The sequence below is a fragment of the Salvia splendens genome, chromosome 15 (genome assembly GCF_004379255.2).
Source record: "Salvia splendens isolate huo1 chromosome 15, SspV2, whole genome shotgun sequence".
In the NCBI taxonomy this organism is placed as follows: Eukaryota; Viridiplantae; Streptophyta; class Magnoliopsida; order Lamiales; family Lamiaceae; genus Salvia; species Salvia splendens.
This window is the reverse complement of record NC_056046.1, coordinates 31591351-31616211: the sequence shown is the minus strand read 5'-3', so window position 1 is coordinate 31616211 and position 24861 is coordinate 31591351. Positions and strand designations below refer to the sequence as shown.

The following is a 24861-nucleotide window of genomic DNA, read 5'->3' as shown; positions in this document are numbered from 1 at the left end:
GATGTTGTCCGCTTTGCTATTATTTTACTTTTTTGGTAAATGGTTCTCATATTCCACTAACTCATTACACTCACATTCTATTATAAATTCAATATATAAATATGGACCTACATTCCACTAACTTCTTTCACTCACTTTTCTTTACATTTCTCAAAACAAGTGCCGAGTCAAACATGGACAACATTTTGCGGACGGAGGAAGTATCATTTGTTCAAAACGAGTGCAGAAAATGAAATGTGACAAAATTTCAGGGACGGAGGGAGTAGTAAAAATATGTATAAAAAAATATGGGTATGTGATAAGTTTATTAAAAATATGTACCCGGTATTGAGGGTATTTTCATCCAAAAAACTTGAAAATAGTAAAAAAATATTTCGATTAATATTAACTCATAGTTGACAGACTTCAAATGATATTTTTAAAGTTCACGGATCTAAAATGATACATTGACAAAGTTCGTGGACTAAAAAAATATTCCTTCTTCTCAATAATAGGCGGGGGTATTTTCTTCAGCAACCATTTAATTAAAAAACAAATATTAACACCTAAAGCCCCTAACCAGCCGCAATTCTCCAGCACTGAACACTTGAAAAAAGATCCAATTACGTGGGCCCACCAGGCCATATAAGGGAAACTGAACGAGTCTCAGTTTGTATTTTCTTTTATGACTTTAGGTTATGGCTGGCAAAATTTATTGTATTTATAGGTCATTAGGTATTAAGTTCACTACATTTGACTAATTCACGCACAACATTTGTAAAGTTGTTTCAATACTTTCAATTTTTCGTAAAAATGCGACACAATATTAGACTTATTATTTATTTAGTTTGACTAAAGTTTAAATTTTGTCTCGCATATTTATTTAAAAAGATGTTTTGATCCACAGTTTAAAGATTTTGTCCATTAGGTAGAGTACTTGTATTTTAAAGTCTAAAATTAGGCTTGTATATTAAAAGAATATATTTTGTCCTATACATTAATAAATTTTGTCAATTAGATAGAGTACTTGTATTTTAAAGTCTAAAATTAGGCTCCTATATTAACAAAAACATTTTTATCCTATACATTAACAATTAGTAGAGTACTTGTATTTTAAAGTCCAAAATTAGGCTCGTATATTAAAAAAACATATTTTGACCTATACATTAATAGATTTTGTCAATTAGGTAGAGTACTTTTATTTTAAAGTCTAAAATTAGGCCCGTATATTAAAAATCATATTTTATCCTATACATTAATAATTAGTAGAGTACTTGTATTTAAAAGTCCTAAATTAAGCTCGTATATTAAAAAAACATATTTTGTCCTATAAAATAATAATCAATTAAGTGTCTTCGCTTCTGGTCCTAACCTATATATTTCAATTCATATTTAACATGTTAATCAAGTCAATCCATATTTAACTCATTCATCAAGTCAAAATGAGATTAATTAACCATTAATTATTAACAAAATTAGTATTTTAATATGGCCAAGACATATAACAAGATCTAGGAATGAACGGCGATTGGGGTCGAGGGGGGCCGACCGACCCCACCGCCGGCCCATGAATACGGCCAGAATCAAGCTTCTGTCGTTGTGCTTCAAGTCTTCGACCCAACGATGTAGAAAGAATAGCAGATATGCAACGACTAATGAAAAGGAGAGTGTTAATCAAGGATCAATTGAGAATTTATACTATATTTATTGGAGGCTATGAAGAAACTACACGTCATGGCTTAATAAAGTGTTAATTTAGGCGCTATAAAGTTATTTATGAAGGTATTAAGACACTAAATGTTCTAGTGTATTTTTTTTCATAGTCATAACATAATTACATCACTTTATCTGTGTTCATGGATTAATATGAAAATCACATTTTATGTGAGAATCGAGAATAATATTTTGAATTTATAAACTTGGATAATTCACGGTAAAAATTAACCGTATGAAAATAATATATTTATTCGTGACTAGTGGGATTTTAATGCATATCTTTCACTTAATTTAATATATAAAAACGCCAAACTATAAACAAAGTTCAAGAAACAAAAGAAAAATATAAGTAGGCCGGGTTGAATTTAATATACATCACATTTATTATAAATCCCTTCTATGTATGTAACACCCACTTTTTTTTTCTAACTTGTGGAAAATTGACTCTTTAGTGTTATTATTCGTATCTAATCTCTTTTACCTCGCGTTGTGATCGAGTGATATGTTTAAAGTAAGTATCATGTCGTCAGCTGAATGAAGTTCTTTTAGCATTGAAGAACTAATAGCTAGTTGAGAGGTTCTTTCTACAAATAAAAGTCCAAAAGCGTTTTTACAACGAGTTCGATGCTAGAATAAAATAAGAACACGATTTCGGACATCACAAGAGTCGTGCCCGGACGGACTCGCGCCGGGCAGCCGTGCCGAGTGCCGGGCAGCCCCGGGACATCCATCTTCCGTCCTCCGGGTCTTGCTCGATCACCACATTTTTTTTACTCCCGATACCTACACGAAAGGATGGACCACGTGTCAAATCCACTTTCGACATCAAATTAAGACGAAAAGTTTGACAAGAACCGCATCACATCAAGCACGTTTTCCAAACGATGGTTCGCGTTCTACGAACGACGGTTCAACTCCAAACGAAATTTCACGTTTTCCAAACGACGGTATGCGTTCTACGAACCACGGTTCAACTCCAAACGAAATTTCACGTTTTCCAAACGACGGTTTGCGGTCTACGAACCACAGTTCAACTCCAAACGAAATTTCACGTTTTCCAAACGACGGCCGCATTTATTAGTCTTCGTTTCGAAATGACAAGTTGGGAGTTTTTGTCTTTTGTGATAAATGTAATTTTCATTCCATGCTTTTGTTTCTCTTTTGTCTTTCTATATATAACTTCCATCCACTCCAAATTCTTTTACTTCACCAACAAAGAGCTACCATCAAGATTTTCGCCCCCTCTTCATCCTCTCAAAAATTTCTTCCAATCCTTGTTCTTGCATCCATTGGAGTTTGATTTTCAAGAGTTCCCGACGAATCGCATCAATCTTTGCTTCTACCGCTTGGTTTTCGATTCAAGAAGGTATAATTGAATCTTTTCCTCATCTTCTCCATTGAAACCTTGTTCTTGATTCCTTCATGCATATAGTGAGTGTAGGAATCTTAGATCGCATAATTAATCGGTGGAAATTTGTGTTTGTATGAGAACAATTGTGAATATGCGATTTTAAATGAATATGTGTGAAGTTTGAATGAATCATTGGTGAATGATGTGTGAATATATGAGAACATGACTGTGAGAACCTTTTGAAGCATGATTGTGTGTTGGAAGCATGAAAAATTGTGTTTGGATGAATAAGAAACCCTGATCTCGAAATTTTGAAGCCTGAAAACTGTGGTGTTCGGACAGTGGATTCCGACGTGTGTTTGACCAATCAAAAGATCGAATTTTAGTACGAAATTTTAACTGAGTAACCTTAAAGGTATTATCTGTGTTGTGTGTGAATATCAGACCTTTTTGACGAGAGATAAAATTTTAATAAATTTTTGAAGTTGACTGCGCAATTCTGCCAGAAACTTGTATTCTCGCCCAGAAAGTTTCTTTTTCTATTTGACCGACCAAATGGCCTTATCTTGATGTGAATTTTTGACTGTATGTAATTTGAAGTGTCTTCTATGTTTTGTGAAAATTTCAGCCTCATTGAACATCGGATGAAGTTTTGGTAAATTTTTCAATCGAACCACGCAGTACTGCCAGAATTTTTATGTTCTGACCAGAGGGTTGCATTGTTGTTTTGACTGACCAAATGATATGATTTCGGTGTGAAATTTTAACTGGATGAACTTGAATGTATGTGTTGTGACCAAATTTTAGCTTCATATGAGGTCGGATGGATTTTTGGTGATTTTACAAACCAACTGCGCAGTTCTGCCAGATTCGTGGTTATGTGGAAATATCACTTGTTGCCAAGTTGAGTGAATTATATGATGCATGTATTTTTTAGGAATGTATCCTATGACGTGATTATGTGTGGCACGTTGAGAAATATTATGGCATGTTTTCCTTATGTTGATGAATGTTGGGATGGGTAATTTAAGAGAATGATAAAAGGAACGATAGGACATGCATGATAATGTGAATTGATGGAAGGCTGATTTGTATTGTGGTTTGGCAAGGGTTATTGTGTGTACGTGAGCACAAGGAACGAGGGTTTTCCTTAAGTGAATATTGAATTGTTTAAGCAAACGAGGTGGGCTTTCGAACTGAGTATTTTTAAGACTCTCTTTAAAGTATGTTTACAGTTTTTATGAAAAGTATTTATATGTGCTTTCTAATTAATATATGATGTTAAGTGCGAGCTTGCTATTTAATGTGAAGTATTATGATAAGTGTTATTTGCTTGGTGTTATTATATATCGTTAGATGTTGCTTTACGAGTGCTTATGAAGTGTAGCTTTTGTTGAGTTTGAAAGTTATGTGTACGGCTTTTGATGATAGAAAAATGATTTACATTTCAAAAATGTGTTATGAAAAAAAAATAAAGTTGAAAAGGTTATGTCAAGCCATATTTTGTTTTGGAACTATGCCTATCTGACTACAACAATGAATGGAATAGATTGATGGGTGACCGTGGGAGGTAACCACTTCCCCGGCACTTGAATGGAATGGATTGACGGGTGACCGTGGGAGGTAACCACTTCCCCGGCACTTTAATGGAATTGATTGATGGGTGACCGTGGGAGGTAACCATTTCCCCGGTACTTGAATGTTAAGATATGATAATTGATGAAATGAACGATGAATGATGAATGGATTGATGAATGAACAAGAGATTGTGAAATCGGGTTTGTTAGATACGGCATATGTTCCAGGAAAATAGATCGAAAGATCGCTTTTGAAAAAGGAAAAGAAAAATATTTAGTGTTCTCGGACTTTTCCTAAAACCCCAAGTTCACTCAAAGAGTGGCTTGACAAAATCAGTTGTTATGAAAATATATTTCGGCACGTGTCCAATGAGTACACCAAGTACTCAGCCCTGCATATGTTTTAAAAATGTGCAGGTTGAGCAGTGATGACGGCGGGCGATGTTGAGCATAGACGATGAAGATCCTTCAATAGAATAGTACTCGGATGCGACGTGTCTCCATACACAACGTTATCTGCTCTTGACTCTTCCACTGCAGTGCAAAAGTCGAGTTTGCACTCTTTTTATCGTGCACTCTGATATATACTATGTGAGTTATTTCGGTTCAAGCTTCAGTTGTGCCACAGTTTCCCCTTTCTTCCCCGCTTCTTTCATCCTCCCCTAGTCGCGATCAACCGTATTTTCTATCCTTAGAAAATGCGGTCGTGACAGAGTGGTATCAGAACAATTTTTCTTTCCGCTCTAGACCCGAGAGTCTTTTTCATTCTTAGTCTAGATTCGATTCGCTAGACTAAAATAAGATTAAATTTGGAAGGCTCAACATCCCGCTTCGCCACGCTCAACCAAGAAAGAGGTAATATTTTTTTTTATGTGAAAATTTTTATGAGAAAGTTTCGGAGAAAGGACGATGAGAAAATTTTTGAGAAAGAAAGAGGAGAAAATTTTTATACGAAGGAGGAAGTAGAATCTTTCTGTGAGGGATTGATTTCGAGTTGAGAAGAGTATTTGCTAATGTTTGAGAAAAGAACGAGTTTTGATGAGGGACGATGGATTGTTTGTTTTTACATGAAAGATGAAAGTTGATATTCTAAGTTTGAATGACTTTAAATGTGATAGTTGTTGATCTATGAGGTGGTGAAATGTGTTGTGAACTTAGAGTGCCTAAGACTAAGCTAGATGGAATGTGCGCGAACCATAGTTGTAAGTTGAAAATTTATCTATCGCTTTCCCGAGCGATGAAAACGAACGAGAAAGGGAAGAGGGGCGAAATTCCTAGATTACCAAGATACGAGACAAGGAGATCGAGAGTGCGAATGGAGGCCGGTGAACCATGAAACTTTTTCTATTCTTTGGAATGGCGCGGAACGTTGAAGCAAGCTTAGTGTGTGAACCATTTTACTATTTTCTATCATTTTTCGTGAATGATAAGGACGAAAGAAATACGAGGAAGATTTCAAGAAGATGATGATAGAGAAGACGAAATGAAGCTTCAAAAAAAAAAAAAAAAGGAGCGAAACAAGAAGAGCTGATGCTAAGTGATGTAGCTATACAATGACAAGAGATCATACTCGCGATGCAAATCAATATAGCATTATCTCGCGTAATTTCATTAAAAGTGGCGACACGATGGAGACGACCTTTATTGGAGGCAGAGAAGCACACGGATGATTAAAATGTTTTAAGAGAATGATTGTTATAATATGCAAGAATATTATGAAGATATGGCTTTTGACTGACTACAATTACTTTGTTGTAATGACGTGATGAATGTCAACTTGGAATCCACGGTTTCTTAGAACGATGTTACCATGTTCAGCCTTAGAAGGATGAACGAGAGAGTGTGACCTTCGTAGCTAGAATGAATGATTTTAATCAACAGTACTTACTTGGATTATAAGAATTTTATTTTTTGGAACCTTTCAATTAATGGTGAGCCCTTGTCTATTTAAGACCTTGTTCGACTCATAATTCGCAAGTAATGCCCATTATTTCTTTTCCTATATCGAGTCATGACTCACTTTCAGTTCTTGAACGTTGGAGCTTGCCTTCGTAACTTTGGATATCTTGATTAGTAGTCTTCTTTGATCCATCTTTCGTAAGGACAAATTTTGACCTTATGAGTTTTCGTCATCGAACTTCATTCCTAAAGTTGTTTGCAGTTATGACCTTCAGTATGATCACATCTCCCATGCATGTTTCTTCAAAGGATGGAATATTCTTCTTGGAACTTTTGTCCACCTTTTTATTCCGTAACTCTGTCTGTGGCAAGTTCTTTCTTGTTGAGGTGAAATTATTGTTAGCTCAGTTTCACAACGTATATTGTTTCATGCTCAGTCATTTTCTTTATGCAACACCAAATTAAGGCTATCATGTTCTCTTCTTCTGTAGCGGGTTTGATCTAGTTGCTTTTCTAAAAAGTTTCATTCACTTTGAGTTGTCTTTAACAAACTCGTGAATCCATTGAGGTGAATTCATTATTCTATATGGTGATATTGTTGAACCATGATACATGTTGCTTAATGGAAATTGCCTACGTTTCTAAATCCTCCTACGACTTATCATTTCAGGCTTTGACATTTTGAATGATAAGTTATTGGCATTTGGATCTTTCAAATTTGATCAGACAATTGAACAAATTTTTTTTGGCAGCCTACAATGGAAATTGAGATATAATTAAGTGTCATCCTATTACATGTTCTTTCAAGCTCTTACAAGAAGTGATTCTCAAGCTCTATGAGTTTACCTAAAACCTTTTAAACCACGTAATTCTCAATGGAGATGTTGAGTCTAATGGAACTTAGCTCTTGCTTCGTTTTCAAACCAATTTTCTCAAGTTGGGGATGAGATTAAGAAGAGTCGAGCTAGAAATGTTGTTCTTGTTTTCTTGATTAATTCTGCAGCCTTTTTGATTAAGACACTTTCAGCAGTGTTGCTACAATTTCGAAATCAGTTCATATCCAAGTAAGACTGCTTGATTAATTTTTGAGTTCTCGATACTAGACTTGGAGGAAAGGGTGAGGTTGAGCTTTTCGAATGCACACGGGGGAATAAGTTTCTATAATCAGACATGCGTAAAAGTGATACACCAACTAGAGGCATCGATATAACCAAGAACACGAGGTGTTAAAATTTCAGCCATAGTTATTAATTATTAAGCGATACGAGGAAGTTGCTTGGAAATTGGATTACAAGTTCATGGAGAAATATTTTTATTCGAAGGATGTAAGCAAATTTCGGGACGAATTTTTTTCAAGGGGGAAAGAATGTAACACCCACTTTTTTTTTCTAACTTGTGGAAAATCAACTCTTTAGTGTTGTTATTCGTATCTAATCTCTTTTACCTCGCGTTGTGATCGAGTGATATGTTTAAAGTAAGTATCATGTCGTCAGCTGAATGAAGTTCTTTTTAGCATTGAAGAACTAATAGCTAGTTGAGAGGTTCTTTCTACAAATAAAAGTCCAAAAGTGTTTTTACAACGAGTTCGATGCTAGAATAAAATAAGAACACGATTTCAGACATCACAAGAGTCGTGCCGGGACGGACTCGCGCCGGGCAGCCGTGCCGAGTGCCGGGCAGCCCCGGGACAGCCATCTTCCGTCCTCCGGGTCTTGCTCGATCACCACATTTTTTTTACTCCCGATACCTACACGAAAGGATAGACCACGTGTCAAATCCACTTTCGACATCAAATCAAGACGAAAAGTTTGACAAGAACCGCATCACATCAAGCACGTTTTCCAAACGACGGTTCGCGTTCTACGAACGACGGTTCAACTCCAAACGAAATTTCACGTTTTCCAAACGACGGCCGCATTTATTAGTCGTCGTTTCGAAATGACAAGATGGGAGTTTTTGTCTTTTGTGAAAAATGTAATTTTCATTCCAAGCTTTTGTTTCTCTTTTGTGTCTCTATATATAACTTCCATCCACTCCAAATTCTTTTACTTCACCAACAAAGAGCTACCATCAAGATTTTCGCCCCCTCTTCATCCTCTCCAAAATTTCTTCCAATCCTTGTTCTTGCATCCATTGGAGTTTGATTTTCAAGAGTTCCCGACAAATCGCATCAATCTTTGCTTCTACCGCTTGGTTTTCAATTCAAGAAGGTATAATTGAATCTTTTCCTCATCTTCTCCATTGAAACCTTGTTCTTGATTCCTTCATGCATATAGTGAGTGTAGGAATCTTAGATCGCATAATTAATCGGTGGAAATTTGTGTTTGTATGAGAACAATTGGGAATATGCGATTTTGAATGAATATGTGTGAAGTTTGAATGAATCATTGGTGAATGATGTGTGAATATATGAGAACATGACTGTGAGAACCTTTTGAAGCATGATTGTGTGTTGGAAGCATGAAAATTTGTGTTTGGATGAATGAGGAAGAAACCCTGATCTCGAAATTTTGAAGCCTGAAAACTTTGGTGTTCAGACAGTGGATTCCGACGTGTGTTTGACCAATCAAAAGATCTAATTTTGACACGAAATTTTAACTAAGTAAACTTCAAGGTGTTATCTGTGTTTTGTGTGAATTTTAGACCTTTTTGACGAAAGATTAATATTTAACAAATTTTTGAAGTTGACTGCGCAATTCTGCCAGAAACTTGTATTCTCGCCCAGAAAGTTTCGTTTTCTATTTGACCGACCAAATGGCCTTATCTTGACGTGAATTTTTGACTGTATGTAATTTTAAGTGTCTTCTATGTGTTGTGAAAATTTCAACCTCATTGAACATCGGATGAAGTTTTGGTAAATTTTTCAATCGAACCGCGCAGTACTGCCAGAATTTTTATGTTCCGACCAGAGGGTTGTATTGTTGTTTTGACTGACCAAATGATATGATTTCGGTGTGAAATTTTAACTGGAAAACTTGGCTGTGTCTACTGTGTTGTGACCAAATTTTAGCTTCATATAAGGTCGGATGGATTTTTGGTGATTTTACAAACCAACTGCGCAGTTCTGCCAGATTCGTGGTTATGTGGAAATATCACTTGTTGCCAAGTTGAGTGAATTATATGATGCATGTATTTTTTAGGAATGTATCCTATGAAGTGATTATGTGTGGGACGTTGAGAAATATTATGGCATGTTTTCCTTATGTTGATGAATGTTGGGATGGGTACTTTAAGAGAATGATAAAAGGAACGATAGGACATGCATGATAATGTGAATTGATGGAAGGGTTATTGTGTGTACGTGAGCACAAGGAACGAGGGTTTGCCTTAAGTGAATATTGAATTGTTTAAGCAAACGAGGTGGGCTTTCGATCTGAGTATTTTTAAGACTTTCTCTTTAAAGTATGTTTACAGTTTTTATGAAAAGTATTTATATGTGCTTTCTAATTAAGATATGATGTTAAGTGCGAGCTTGCTATTTAATGTGAAGTATTATGATAAGTGTTATTTGCTTGGTGTTATTATATGTCGTTAGGTGTTGCTTTACGAGTGCTTATGAAGTGTAGCTTATGTTGAGTTTGAAAGTTATGTGTACGGCTTTTGATGATAGAAAAATGATTTACATTTCAAAAATGTGTTATGAAAAAAAATAAAGTTGAAAAGGTTATGTCAAGCCATATTTTGTTTTGGAACTATGCCTATCTGACTGCAACGATGAATGCAATGGATTGATGGGTGACCGTGGGAGGTAACCACTTCCCCGGCACTTGAATGGAATGGATTGACGGGTGACCGTGGGAGGTAACCACTTCCCCGGCACTGGAATGGAATTGATTGATGGGTGACCGTGGGAGGTAACCATTTCCCCGACACTTGAATGTTAAGATATGATAATTGATGAAAGGAACGATGAATGATGAATGGATTGATGAATGAACAAGAGATAGTGAAATCGGGTTTGTCAGATACGGCATATGTTCCAGGAAAATAGATCGAAAGATCGCTTTTGAAAAAGGAAAAGAAAATGTTTAGTGTTCTCGGACTTTTCCTAAAACCCCGAGTTCACTCAAAGAGTGGCTTGACAAAATCAGTTGTTATGAAAATATATTTCGGCACGTGTCCACTGAGTACACCAAGTACTCAGCCCTGCATATGTTTTAAAAATGTGCAGGTTGAGCAGTGATGACGGCGGGCGATGTTGAGCATAGACGATGAAGATCCTTCAATAGAATAGTACTCGGATGCGACGTGTCTCCATACACAACGTTATCTGCTCTTGACTCTTCCACTGTAGTGCAAAAGTCGAGTTTGCACTGTTTTTATCGTGCACTCTGATATATACTATGTGAGTTATTTCGGTTCAAGCTTCAGTTGTGCCACAGTTTCCCCTTTCTTCCCCGCTTCTTTCATCCTCCCCTAGTCGCGATCAACCGTATTTTCTATCCTTAGAAAAATGCGGTCGTGACAGAGTGGTATCAGAGCAATTTTTTCTTTCCGCTCTAGACCCGAGTCGCGATCAACCGTATTTTTCTTTCATCCTCCCCTAGTCGCGATCAACCGTATTTGCATACAAACTTTACAATTCATATGTAAATTATCAAACTATTAATTTGTTCTATTTTGCAACCAAACTATTAAATTCACATGTAAACGATCAAACTATTAATTTGTTCTGATTTTGCAACCAAACTACTGATTCGATTTGATTTTGCATTTTAACTATTAAATCTGACATCAACCAAAATAATGTTAAATTTTATAGTTAAATAATTCATTGGTTGAATTATGGTTATAGAATTATATCAAACCATTTTAAACTCAAAATCTTAATCGGAAGCAAAATCAGAATAAATCAATTGTGAAATACGTGCTTTAAAATGTTAACAATAATAACACATAACCACATCATACACGCATCGCTAACAAAGTATTAGACTTAAGTAATAATCTTTAAATGAAATTTTCTGCGTCTATCACTGCATTTTTTTGACGATCATTTGTGAAGGTATGGCCGGTATCACTGCATATGTTGGATTTTACGAGATTTGCTCTCCAAAAAAGGGTGAACTCGTCTTTATATCGGCTGCATCAGGAGTTGTAGGTTAGCTTGTTGGCCAATTTGCTAAGCTATTTACCTGTTATGTCGTTGGAAGCGCAGGATCACAACATAATGTCTTTTAATTATTCTTTTAAATTAATTTATAAAAATCCATTCACCAACTTCTTTTTCAATTTGAATTGTATAATTTGTTGGTGATTAAATGAATATGGAATATAATAGTAATAATTAACATAAATAACCATACAGTCAAAAGTCAACTCTAATTCAAGGTTTAAAATATTCAATAAGAATTATCTTTAATAAAAAATATTAATAAAAATAACCTCAGCAATTATCTTAATACTGAAGCAGCAATTTTCTTTTTGGGGCTGTAATTACTTTATATTTTTTAGAGTTAATTTATTTATATATATTACTTTGTTCAAGGTTGACCTTTTGAAGATCATATTGGGGTTTGATGATGCATTCAACTACAATGAAGAATCGTACCTGAATGAAGCCATAAAGAGGTATATATATAAAGTGACAAAATTAATTAATTTCTTTTACATATATAATTAACTGATCTGACCATATAGATTATGGGCCAACAAGATATTGGGTCGGGTCGGGCCGGTCCAATCCAAAGATATATATACATGTAGCCCATATGGCCCTGGCTAGTCACATAAATAAACAAAAAACATATATTTATGATCAAAATTTCCCATTCGGTCTAATGAGCACAACCCCGACCCGTACTTTGTTATCTCTAATAAGTGTATGAAATTAATCACAACTATTTAGGTACTTCCCCGAATGGATTGACATATATTTCGAAAATGTAGGAGGCAAAATGCTCGATTCGGTGCTCCCGAACATTAGACCCCACGGTCTCATCACCGCCTGCGGGACGATCTCGCAGTATGACGAGGAGGAGCCAAACGCGACACACAACTTGATGTATGTGATCGTAAAGAAAATCCGAATGCAAGGATTCGTCGTCTTCGACTACTTCATTGTTGAAGGAATTGAGGCTGCGCCAGCTGCTTTGGTTGGACACTTTTCTGGTCGCAAAGTGGGAAAGCAAGTTGTTCTTGTGGCTCGTGATTGATCAATTTGGTCCTATCGATCTTGATTTAATGGACGGTGAGGATTGAATTGTGTATTAATTTATATCTAAAATAATTTGTGTTAGCTTCAATAAAGAATTACCATTTTTATACATGTTAGAAACTAGAAACAAAGAGATGAAACTTCTTTTTTCTTCTTTGAAGAATAAATCGAAGGCAACAATGAAATTTTCTTTGCTTAAAATTGTTTAATTCATTAAAAAATATTCTCGATGACCTAGTCAAGAGAAATCGACGCTTGAATACACTAGTCAAAGGGATAGAACTTTTGAATTTGAGTGAAAGTAATGCCACTGAATAGTTCACATTTCGATCTCATACTTTGCATTTAGTCACAGCTGGAGATGTTGTTAGATACACAATAATTTATTATTATTGAATTATAATATTTTAATATTAATATTTCCATGTTGAAATTTTGTATAATAGTATAGTTTTATCATCTTTCAACCACCATTATATGGGCTTAAATTAAACTAAAATATTGCACTTTTCTAAACGTTATATGCTGCATTCTTATCGAGGAACATGTGTCAAAAAGACTTCAACGACGTCCCTTAATGATGTATTATGTATTTTTAAACTAACATTATGATTATGAATCAAAATTTTATCTCTCATTAAAGTACTCTAAGATAAGTTGAGAACACAAATTTCCTATCCAAATTATATTTTGAATCCGCCGGCAATGGTTGATCAATTATTGATATTTATTGTACTAGTATTATATTAGTATTACTCCTACGCAGTCATTTTGTTATTCAAGGTCTACTGCTATAAATCCAACATTTATTTTTCACAAGCATGGTCAATTTTATAGTACTCCTCGGACCATCCCCACACATCTAAAATAAACGTATTTCACGCTTGGTTAAAGAAAATTATTCCTTTCAATTTATTGCACTTCCAAATTTTCAACACATAACATGAAGCAATTTTTTTCCAACACATATTATTTAATAAAGGGATATCGGTCTCTAAAATCATCGAAATTAGGCCAAGATTTAGTATTTCCCAATAACTTAAAAATGGTCTAAAATATAACAAACTTTACACTTAATTTGTTTGTTAGTACTACTATTTCCCATGGCAGGTCAATCACCATATCCAACCAACTTCCGAGCATTTTTTATCTTACTTGGCACTTTCTAAATCATTGTGATTTTCAACGTATATCTAAAATATTATAAACACTTCACGGTTGCCCACGTATAATAAGATTTTTTCTAAAATATCATATTTGTGCTGAGTTGTGAAATAACAATAAAATGTAAAGTTTGTGATACTTTAGACTATTTTTAATGTACTTGGGAAAAACTAATATTTGGAAAGTTTCATGATATTATATGTCAAGATCACTTCAATTTAGAATATAAACAAAACAAAACACATAATGAAAAATGGAGGGAAAAACGCAGATTGTATCAAAAGACTACGTGAAGGGTTTGATAAAGGAATCAAATTTGATTCTGAAAACCTCATAAATCAAACGGAATATTCCCAACGGTGCCTTTTTGGTGAAGGAAAAGGGAAACACGGACCTCACCGGGGGCAAAAGAGTCAATATAACTGCGCTTCACCGGGGGTAAAATTAGGGTTGGCCCGATTTGTTTGACTCCTAATTCAACACTTCATTGATTATTTATAATATAGATAACTAAAAAAAATAACTTTCAATTTTATATTAAATATATAAATTATATACTAAATTTTATTAATATAATAATAGATAAAATAAATTGGAAACTTCAAATTCCACTAAGAAAAACATTTAAAATTCTAAAATATGCTTTTGAAATTTCTTGATGTTATGTTTTATTTTGCATAAATCTCCGTAGTATTTAATCGTGTTTATGTTGAATTTAAGCATATATCTCAAATTCAATATTATTAAATGTTTTACATTTAATAAATATAAACTAATTTTCAATATTATTTGATTGATCACATGATAAATTTATCGGTAGAAACCGAATTAACCCGTTGGGCTAGCCCGAAACCCGAGTTTTTAGGGTTAGGGGTTTAACTTCTATAACCTGAAAAAAACCACTACTTGATTAGCCCGCACCTGAGTGACCCATAACTTGGGCAAGGTTGGCCTGAAACCCCGCTGGGCCCGACCCGATTGACATCCCTACCAGAGACGTCTATGGAAGTTAAATTTAGAAATCTCATATTTTGACTCAGTTTTATAATAAATATATTAAATAGAAATGAAATAATGAGAGCCATGAATAGTGAAGGGAAGAGATAAATAAGAATGGAGGATTGGAGGTGCTACCTGTTTAAATTAATAACAATACATCAAATTCATGATCATATATTTATAATTCATGATTATAACCTTATTTAAGTCCTTCCTTGTTTCCGATGGTAAAAACAGAATTACTCACGAACCACACCAACAGCTTCCCTACGTTGCGACCGGAGTATAAGCCAAAGAGAGCCCCAGGCGCGCTTTCAATGCCTTCGGCTATGTCTTCGACGTATGTGATCTTCCTTCCTTGATTAGAGGCACAACCAATCTCCAGGAACTTGGGGTAGAGATGGTAGTGGTCGCTAGTGAAAAATCCTTCCATATGGACCTGTTTTACTAATGCGTTAATCAAGTTGTGGACGCCTTCGGGCTGCTCAAGGCTGTTGTATTGGGAGATCATCCCACAAAGCGCAACACGGCCGTTGAGTCTCATGCTGTTTAGCACCGCTTCGAGCATCTTCCCTCCACGTTGTCAAGTAGATGTCGATGCCATCGGGGAAGTACCTAATTAACAACAACACAAATTTGTGAGTATTATCTACATAACGATAAAGTGCTGGAAAAACTATAAAATTTGGTCAAATTCTTTCAAAAAACTAACCAAAAAAATTATATATTTAGATTTGTTATCCACAGTCGTGGGATGATTGTGAACTGATCCATACTTGGTGTTTTTCTCAGCTGATTTACCAAACTTCGCGGTTTTTTGCTTAGTTTTTATGAAATTTGTGTTGAATACAAAGGATTCTTTTGTTATATAAGAACATAAATATGTGTATTGTGTGTTAAATACTAACTATTCTTCAATGTTAATTAAGTATACACATTTTTATAGCATGATAGAACCTCTTCAACGCTTGCATATAGTCTTGCTCTTCTTTTTAGTTGAATGCTTCGTCAAACCTGAATTTGATCTTCAAGAGATCGACCTTCATCAATGCAAAAGCCGACTTGTTCATCAAATGTGAAACATAAACTTGCCACAGAAGAAAAATATCACATAAATCGACAACCAATCTAGCCAACAATCTAATAAGTTTCGAATAAGCCATTAGATTCTGACCTTTTCTTGCTTCCCCGCACTCCCAACAACGTAACACCCTGCGATCTTTGCAAACTGACCAACGAGCTGACCAACAGCTCCGGATGGGCAGCAGAGACATACACAGTTTCCCCCTTTTTTGGAGGAGCAAAACTTGAAAAACCAACATAAGCTGTCATGCCAGGCATGCCTAAAATGATAACGCGAAACACGTTGATTTTCAGTCTCAAGTTAGTAACATCTCCTACTGTTGTTTTTCAGAAACTATCAAGATAACGCTACAAATCCAGCATTTCCCAATCTATTAATTCAAGCAGATATAGTTCATCAACAACTCGTTTTCGTTAACAGTTAACTGCATACATAACTTCTGCAGAATCACAAACAACTAGTTCTAGTCAGACAAATAGCACTAGGAAGCAGGAATCATGCGTGAAATTTGAAGTCGATAATCACAAGGGGCTCGAGAAAACTCACCAAGAATCCCTATAAATAGAAAGGGGCAAATCTTTATCTTGAACCTTAAACAATTGGTCTGGATCTTTAATAAGGTTATACTCCTCCCAGCCAGTAAACCCCCAAACTAGCTCGCCCGTCTTGAAATTTGGATGAGACGAATCCAGTACTTTTGACACTCCAAATCCATAAATAGGCTGTCACCAGAAAAAAGGTCAACAAACACAAAAAAAGATGCAACCAGCATTGCATCAATGGAAAGATAACATTTTTTATTTCTTTCCCCAAAATCTCAAACTATTCATCAACAAGACCTCTGCAGAAACATCAAAAAGACATAACAAACATTTTATCAATAGAAAAGATACAGTTTATAATTTTTTCCGCCGAAATCTCAAACTATTCATCAAACGAAAAAAATACTACTGTTATATTCCAATGAGATCATCTACACAATATTGTATTATAAGTCTATTTTTTTAATAAAATAAAAATAAGGGCCCCAATTTAATCAGACATGTATAAACAAATTCTATTCCAACCAGAAGAAAAATTAATTTCAACAAGAAAAATTTCACTTAAAAAAACTAAACTTACAGAATCCAGCGGAAAGAAGGTAAATCGAGCTCCTGATTCTTCATGAGGACAAGATAAAAGGATCGATGGATAAGTAGAGATTCTTCACCAAAACGGCAGCCGTCGCAACCGCTGGGAATTTTGAGCTGAAATTTGGAAGTTCTCAGCGACAAATCGGATTCTTTCACAGATGTTTGACATAGTTGCTGAGTATCACTTGCTTGTTGCTAATTTCCTCACCCATTTTGCCGTTGATTCTGGTGGAATTCTGGTGTTCAGGCTTCATTGTTTTATATCTGAAAATCCCTAGACAAGCTCTTGGCTAATGGAGTAGAAGTTTTGGGTTGTGTGTAGTAGCGGCGCCTCTGCTAGGTGAGAATCATAGGGAGCTCTAATTTTCTATGGAGGGACGTCTTTTTTTTATATTATTTTAGATCCGTGAACTTTAAAAATATAACTTGAGGTCCGTCAACCGTGAGTTAATATCAGTCGAAGTACTTTTTTACTATTTTCAAGTTTTTTGATGAAAATACCCTCAATTATATTTTTAATTAACTTATCACATACTCATATGGTTTTTGTAAATGATAATAAATAACTAAAGTGGACATATGATAAAGTAAGAGAGAGAATAACGTAGAAGAGAGTCTTATCTACATTATTCTCTATCTTACTTTACCCTTTATTCATTACTTATTTATTACTCCCTCCGTCCATGAAACGTTTTCCAGTTTTTCCATTTTGGTCCGTCCGTGAAATGTTGTCCACTTTGCTATTATTTTACTTTTTTGGTAAATGGTTCTCATATTCCACTGACTCATCACACTCACATTCTATTATAAATTCAATATAAAATATGGGACCTACATTCCACTAACTTCTTTCACTCACTTTTCTTTACATTCTCAAAACACGTGCCGAATCAAACATGGACAACATTTTGCGGAAGGAGGAAGTATCATATCAATTAAGTGTCCTCGCTTCTGGTCCTAACCTATATAGTTCAATTCATATTTAACATGTTAATCAAGTCAATCCATATTTAACTCATTCATAAAGTTCAAAATGAGATTAATTAACCATTAATTATTAACAAAATTAGTATTTTAATATGGCCAAGACATATAACCAGATCTAGGAATGAACGGCGATTGGGGTCGAGGGGGGCCGACCGCCCCACCGCCTGCCCATGAATACCGCCAGAATCAAGCTTCTATCGTTGTGCTTCAAGTCTTCGACCCAACGATGTAGAAAGAATAGCAGATATGCAACGGCTAATGAAAAGGAGAGTGTTAATCAAGGATCAATTGAGAATTTATACTATATTTATTGGAGGCTATGAAGAAACTACACGTTATGGCTTAATAAAGTGTTAATTTAGGCGCTATAAAGTTATTTATGAAGGTATTAAGACACTAAATGTTCTAGTGTATTTTTTTTCATAGTCATAACATAATTACATCACTTTATCTGTGTTCATGGATTAATGTGAAAATCACATTTTATGTGAGTCGAGAATAATATTTTGAATGTATAAACTTGGATAATTCACGGTAAAAATTAACCGTATGAAAATAATATATTTATTCGTGACTAGTGGGATTTTAATCCATATCTTTCACTTAATTTAATATATAAAACGGCAAACTATAAACAAAGTTCAAGAAACAAAAGAAAAATATAAGTAGGGTTGAATTTAATATACATCACATTTATTAAAAATCCCTTCTATGGATGTGCCTCTCTCCTATTACACTGGAATTCTTGGTAAATTTGTTTGTCAAATTAGCCGCCGTATGTATCGTGTCAGTGCATGTTATTGTAGGATAATTTGCCTATAAATTTATAAATTTTCATCAAAATATAGTTTTTGCATACAGACTTTACAATTCATATGTAAATTATCAAACTATTAATTTGTTCTATTTTGCAACCAAACTATTAAATTCACATGTAAATGATCAAACTATTAATTTGTTCTGATTTTACAACCAAATTACTGATTCGATTTGATTTTGCATTTTAACTATTAATGTGACATCAACCAAAATAATGTTAAATTTTATAGTTAAATAATTCATTGGTTGAATTATGGTTATAGAATTATATCAAACCATTTTAAACTCAAAATCTTAATCGGAAGCAAAATCAGAATAAATCAATTGTGAAATACGTGTTTAAAATGTTAACAATAATAACACATAACCACATCATACACGCATCGCTAACAAAAGTATTAGACTTAAGTAATAATCTTTAAATGAAATTTTCTGCGTCTATCACTGCATTTTTTGACGATCATTTTGTGAAGGTATGGCCGGTATCACTGCATATGTGGATTTTACGAGATTTGCTCTCCAAAAAAGGGTGAACTCGTCTTTATATCGGCTGCATCAGGAGTTGTAGGTTAGCTTGTTGGCCAATTTGCTAAGCTATTTAGGTGTTATGTCGTTGGAAGAAGCGCAGGATCACAACATAATGTCTTTTAATTACTCTTTAAATTAATTTATAAAAATCCATTCACCAACTTCTTTTTTCAATTTGAATTTGCATAATTTGTTGGTGATTAAATGAATATGGAACATAATAGTAATAATTAACATAAATAACCATACAGTCAAAAGTCAACTCTAATTCAAGGTTTAAAATATTCAATAAGCATTATCTTTAATAAAAAATATTAATAAAAATAACCTCAGCAATTATCTTCATATTGAAGCAGCAATTTTCTTTTGGGGCTGTAATTACTTTATATTTTTTAGAGTTAATTTATTTATATATATTACTTTGTTCAAGGTTGACCTTTTGAAGAACATATTGGGGTTTGATGATGCATTCAACTACAATGAAGAATCGTACCTGAATGAAGCCATAAAGAGGTATATATATAAAGTGACAAAATTAATTAATTTCTTTTACATATAATTAACTGATCTGACCATATAGATTATGGGCCAACAAGATATTGGGTCGGGTCGGGCCGGTCCAATCCAAAGATATATATATACATATAGCCCATATGGCCCTGCTAGCCACATAAATAAACAAATATAGCCCTCGGCCGTAGAAATATAAAAATCATCTTTATTAGTTTTGAAACATCACTTGAAAAGACTAGTTAACGACATAATTGATTTATGTTTCCTAGGTGAAATAATTCTGCGACAAATTCAACCATCACACTAATAAAAATATGAAACATCTATGTTACTAATAATTCCGTTGGTGGATAACTTCGACCTAAGGTCGATCAGGATGGTTATGCTAGGGGCGGCGCCGCTGGGGAAGGAGCTGGAAGCGGCTCTGCTCAGCCGCGTGTCGCATGCGGTTTTTGGACAAGTGAAAAGTGAAAAATAACTGATATACCTAACTTCATTTTTCATGTCCTTCAAATGATCATTTAATACCAGAAACACTAAATTCAATTTAATTACTCCCTATATTTGCGTTGAGATTATAAGAATTATACTACTAATTGATTTACTTTGTTTTACTCTAAATTCAGTGTTAGGAAAATTAGTTGGGTAGGTGGAGGAATGTGAAATTAGGTCGAATTAATTTGTCATTACTCCTCATTGATGTGATGCATATATATCTAATCGATTCGAATCTTTATCATGGTACCACTTGCATCTAATACTTTCACAATTTTGGATTATAATATAACTAAATATTACTTACGAAAAATTATAGTATGGACAAACAGGCTAGGAAATTTATTTTTATTATTCAGCCCATGAATTTTTTATTTTTTCCAATAACATGAATTCCCTGTGGTCTATCTAACCCACCTATAATAATGGACAAACGGGCTAGGAAGTTTATGTTATTAGTCGGCCCATGAATTTATTATTTTTCTCTAATATCTTTGAATTCCTCGTGGTCTATCTAACCCACCTAGAATAAAAAAGGATATAAATTATGATAATATTATTATTATCATACATGGCTAAGTACATAACTTTGTGTACAAATTTTTAACATGCATGTTACGTGGTAGCAACTGCAGAGATTGGCAGTCATTCTATGATTAATTAAACAATTTATTGAAATTACCCGACAAAGACGGGAGCATCACTAAAAAAGGGTTTAATAAAATGAAATAAAATTAAGTATGCCATTCTATTGTTCAATAAATAAATGTTGAATTTGTTGAAAATTCGGTGCAATATCTCTCTCTAGGAACCGTGCATTTAGTTATATTATAAATCAAAATTGACAAGTATTAGATGCAAGTGGTACCATAATAAGGATTCAAATCGATTAGTTATATATGCAATACATCAATAGGGAGTAATGACAAGTTAATCCGACTTAACTTCACATTCCTCCACCTACCCAACTAATTTTCCTAACACTGAATTTAGAGTAAAATAAAGTTAATCAATAGTTGTATAATTCTTATAATCTCTACACAAATATAGGGACTAATTAAATTGAATTTAGTGTTTCCGGTATTAAATGATCATTTAAAGGACATGAAAAGTGAAGTAAGGAATATAAGTTATTTTACTTTTCACCTGTCCAAAACCGTCTGCGACTTCCAGCTCGTTCCCAAGCAGCACCGCCCCTGACAGAACCATCCTAATCGAGCTCAGGTCGAAGTTATCCACCAACGGAATTATTATTGACATAGATGTTTGGACATTTTTATTAGTGTGAGGTAGGTAGAACATGTCGCAGAATTATTTCACCTACTGACATAGATCAATTGTTGTAACACTCCATATTTTGTATTTACATTCACATATATCCCTATATATATATATATAATATATTATTATAGGGATGTATTCATATCCAAAAGCTAAGTATAAGTGAAACACAAAACACATGCAATCCATTGGTTTTGTGATCTAACGGTTAGATTAATGCCACGTGTCATCTAATAATGTAGATTTTTAGCCTAATAATGTACCTCGGCTAATAATGTAGCATTTTGTTTAAAAATGTATAGTTTTAGTCTAATAATGTAAATTTCTAGTCTAATGTACCTCGGCTAATAATGTAGATTTTTAGTATGATAATGTAACTAATCACAATCATCCAATCTAATGATCCAAGGGTTGTGATTTGTGTTGTGTTTTACACTAAGATGCTGTAAGGACCCTAGCACACCCCATTATATATAGGTATATATATATATAGATTGCAGTAATTACTCTATTTAAATCCTCCAATAAAAAAAAAATCACCAAATATTCTATTACTATTCACAGTTTTATGTTCGTCAACTTAATACTAATTTAAAAATATTAATAATCACAGATAAATTTCAAGATCAATTAAATGCATTGCATAGACTAATTTTATCTATCCATTCCATGTGTGTTTCATGTCTTTTATTCCCTTAATCAAATTCTAAGTTACTATTTCCACTAGTTACTTTATACTCCGTTAATTACTAATCTTACTTAGTAAATCCTCAAATTTAGTTTAACATCCATAGTCATTCTAAATCATATTTCTTTAACCAAATCTTATAAATAAAACTCATTAACCTTATCAACTAAATTTCTTTAATCTCAATTATTTGCAATCGTTAGAATATGCTTCAATCATGAATTCTAGTCTCATTTCTATGGTTAATCCACTCACATAATCACACTTAGTTATTAGTCATTACCATATTCAATTCCTTACTCAAAAAAAAGATTTCACTTCAATATTCCAATCAATTTTCCAAAATATATCAAATGGCCATTATAAATTCTAATAAATTTATTTTGGTCACTAAATAAGATATATTATTCATTTTCAACAACAATTTGACAATTAAGATTCATGGATTAATGCACTAAGATAGTCAGTTCATACCCAAAATCATACATAGGTTCAACTCAATTTAGTTCAATGGAAAAACTAATGTTTCCGACGTCTACTGACAAGGATTGATAGATAAACTCAAAACGTAACACACACCTTATTTGACAACCAACGATGTCAGAAAAGTTTTACCTCATAACCTATCATAAGTTTCAAATAAAAGAAAATAGGATAAAAGAGAGCCCTACCTTGATAACCATACGTTGGTTCGACTGGTTCAAAGCGTCAACACAAATTAAGTGAAACTTTCATAGATTGCAACTTTCTTCTCCTTTGATTACTAATCGGTTTGATTCTCCAAAGTGGGGGTGAATAGTAGGCTAGTAGCTATATTTGATTTTACAGCAAGAGCCACATTATTTAATTAATTATGAATAGTAAATGACAAAATGACACTATTTTGATCATTCATATTCTTTCTAGATGATTCCATGTATAATTGTCTTTATTGTAGTAAAAAAAATTACAAACCTAAAAAAATTGTGCCTCTCGAAGAGTTTTGGAGATAAAAATATACATAGCATCTTTTATGCAAAATGACCATTTCTCCCTTCTATTGTATACGCTATATAATTTCTGATTTAATTCTATTTTCTTGCTCAATCTTACTGACGTGATACTTGTGTAACCCCTATTCTATATAAAATAACATTCAGTGTTGTGCACAAATTATAAAATTTCAGCCTAAATTGACAAATTTAGTAGAAAGGAATTTTCCAACTAAAACCTGATTGGGGTGTTACAATTATGTCGTGAACTAGTCTTTTCAGCACAACTTTTTCGAAGCGGACTGCTATTTGTTCAACAATCGTTGGCCGCCAGCGGTCCGCTGGGCGGGTCGAATGCTCCAGATTTTCATCTTCGAGTTTTAGCTATCTTTTTAGGCTCAAATTTGCACATTTCTCACAAAACACGTCAAAAATACCAAAATAGATAAAATATATAATTATTGGACATGTAATGCAACATTGATACTCAAAATGGACCAAATAAAGGCCCTAAAATAGTGCAAAAACCGAGCATATCAAAGAGTATGACTCCCATTTTCGTTAATATTTTCAATTCACTTTCTATTAACATTTTTAAAAATTCGTGGTGGATTAAGTGTGACTTTCAATAGCTAACGTAGGGAGTAGGTTTTTCTGTGGCAGCTTTTTCAAGATTTCATAGTTATGAGTTGATAAAATATGTAGATTCATATTGATTGTTTTTATTAAAAGCATGGAAAAAGAGAAAATGAAATACAGAGATATATAGTTGGAGGATAGAAATTTATTTTAGCAAACATGAAAGTAAAACACGCACGCAGTTCCAAATTATAGTAGATCAATTGTCATTGTTGCGGCTATAGTTGATCAATTGTCATTGTTGCGGAGCAAATACTTAGACACAGAGCAGCATGAGGCCAATGTATGGTTAATAATGGAAGCGATACAGCGTGAACCCTACAGATCCAGAAATCCTCCTTCACAACTCTGCCTCCTTCACACGCTTCTCGTTATCCACCACCATGAATTTCTCCTTGAACGACTTCATTCCCCCTCCCATCCCTGCTCAATTAATCAATTAATTAATAATACATAAATCTAGCGGAAGTTGATTTGAACTGAATGTGGATGGTACTGGACTGGACGGAAAACGGCCTCGAGAATGGTTCCGGCGCCGCCGTCCCTTGGACGACGTCGACCCGGCTGATAAAGTCGGAGTTGGCTTTCTCTGCCACTTTGGGGAGCTGTAGAGTGCCGTAGAGCTTCCACGCTTCGGTTTCCGGTACATCAACCGTCATCTCAGCGGACATTGTTCTGTACATCTTCGATTTCTGGTTGCGGCAGATGTGATGTCTATGCACTACAAAGAGAGAGTTGAGATTGAGAGGGTTATTATTTATAAAATAAGGGTGTGGTGAATTGGTAAATAGGGGCATTCATAGAGCATTTAACGGCCCAATATAGTGTTGATTTGTTGGTTAAATTTTTGTGTGTGACTCGTTTAATGGGAAATGGCCCGT

The 24861-nt window shown here is 34.2% G+C and overlaps 2 pseudogenes; one reads left to right on the top strand and one right to left on the bottom strand.

Annotated features, from left to right (window-relative positions):
* The first annotated feature begins 11529 nt into the window (after positions 1-11529).
* LOC121768913 lies at positions 11530-12772 on the top strand (annotated as a pseudogene).
* Positions 12773-15041: 2269 nt separating this feature from the next.
* Positions 15042-17313, bottom strand: LOC121767025 (annotated as a pseudogene).
* Positions 17314-24861: the final 7548 nt, after the last annotated feature.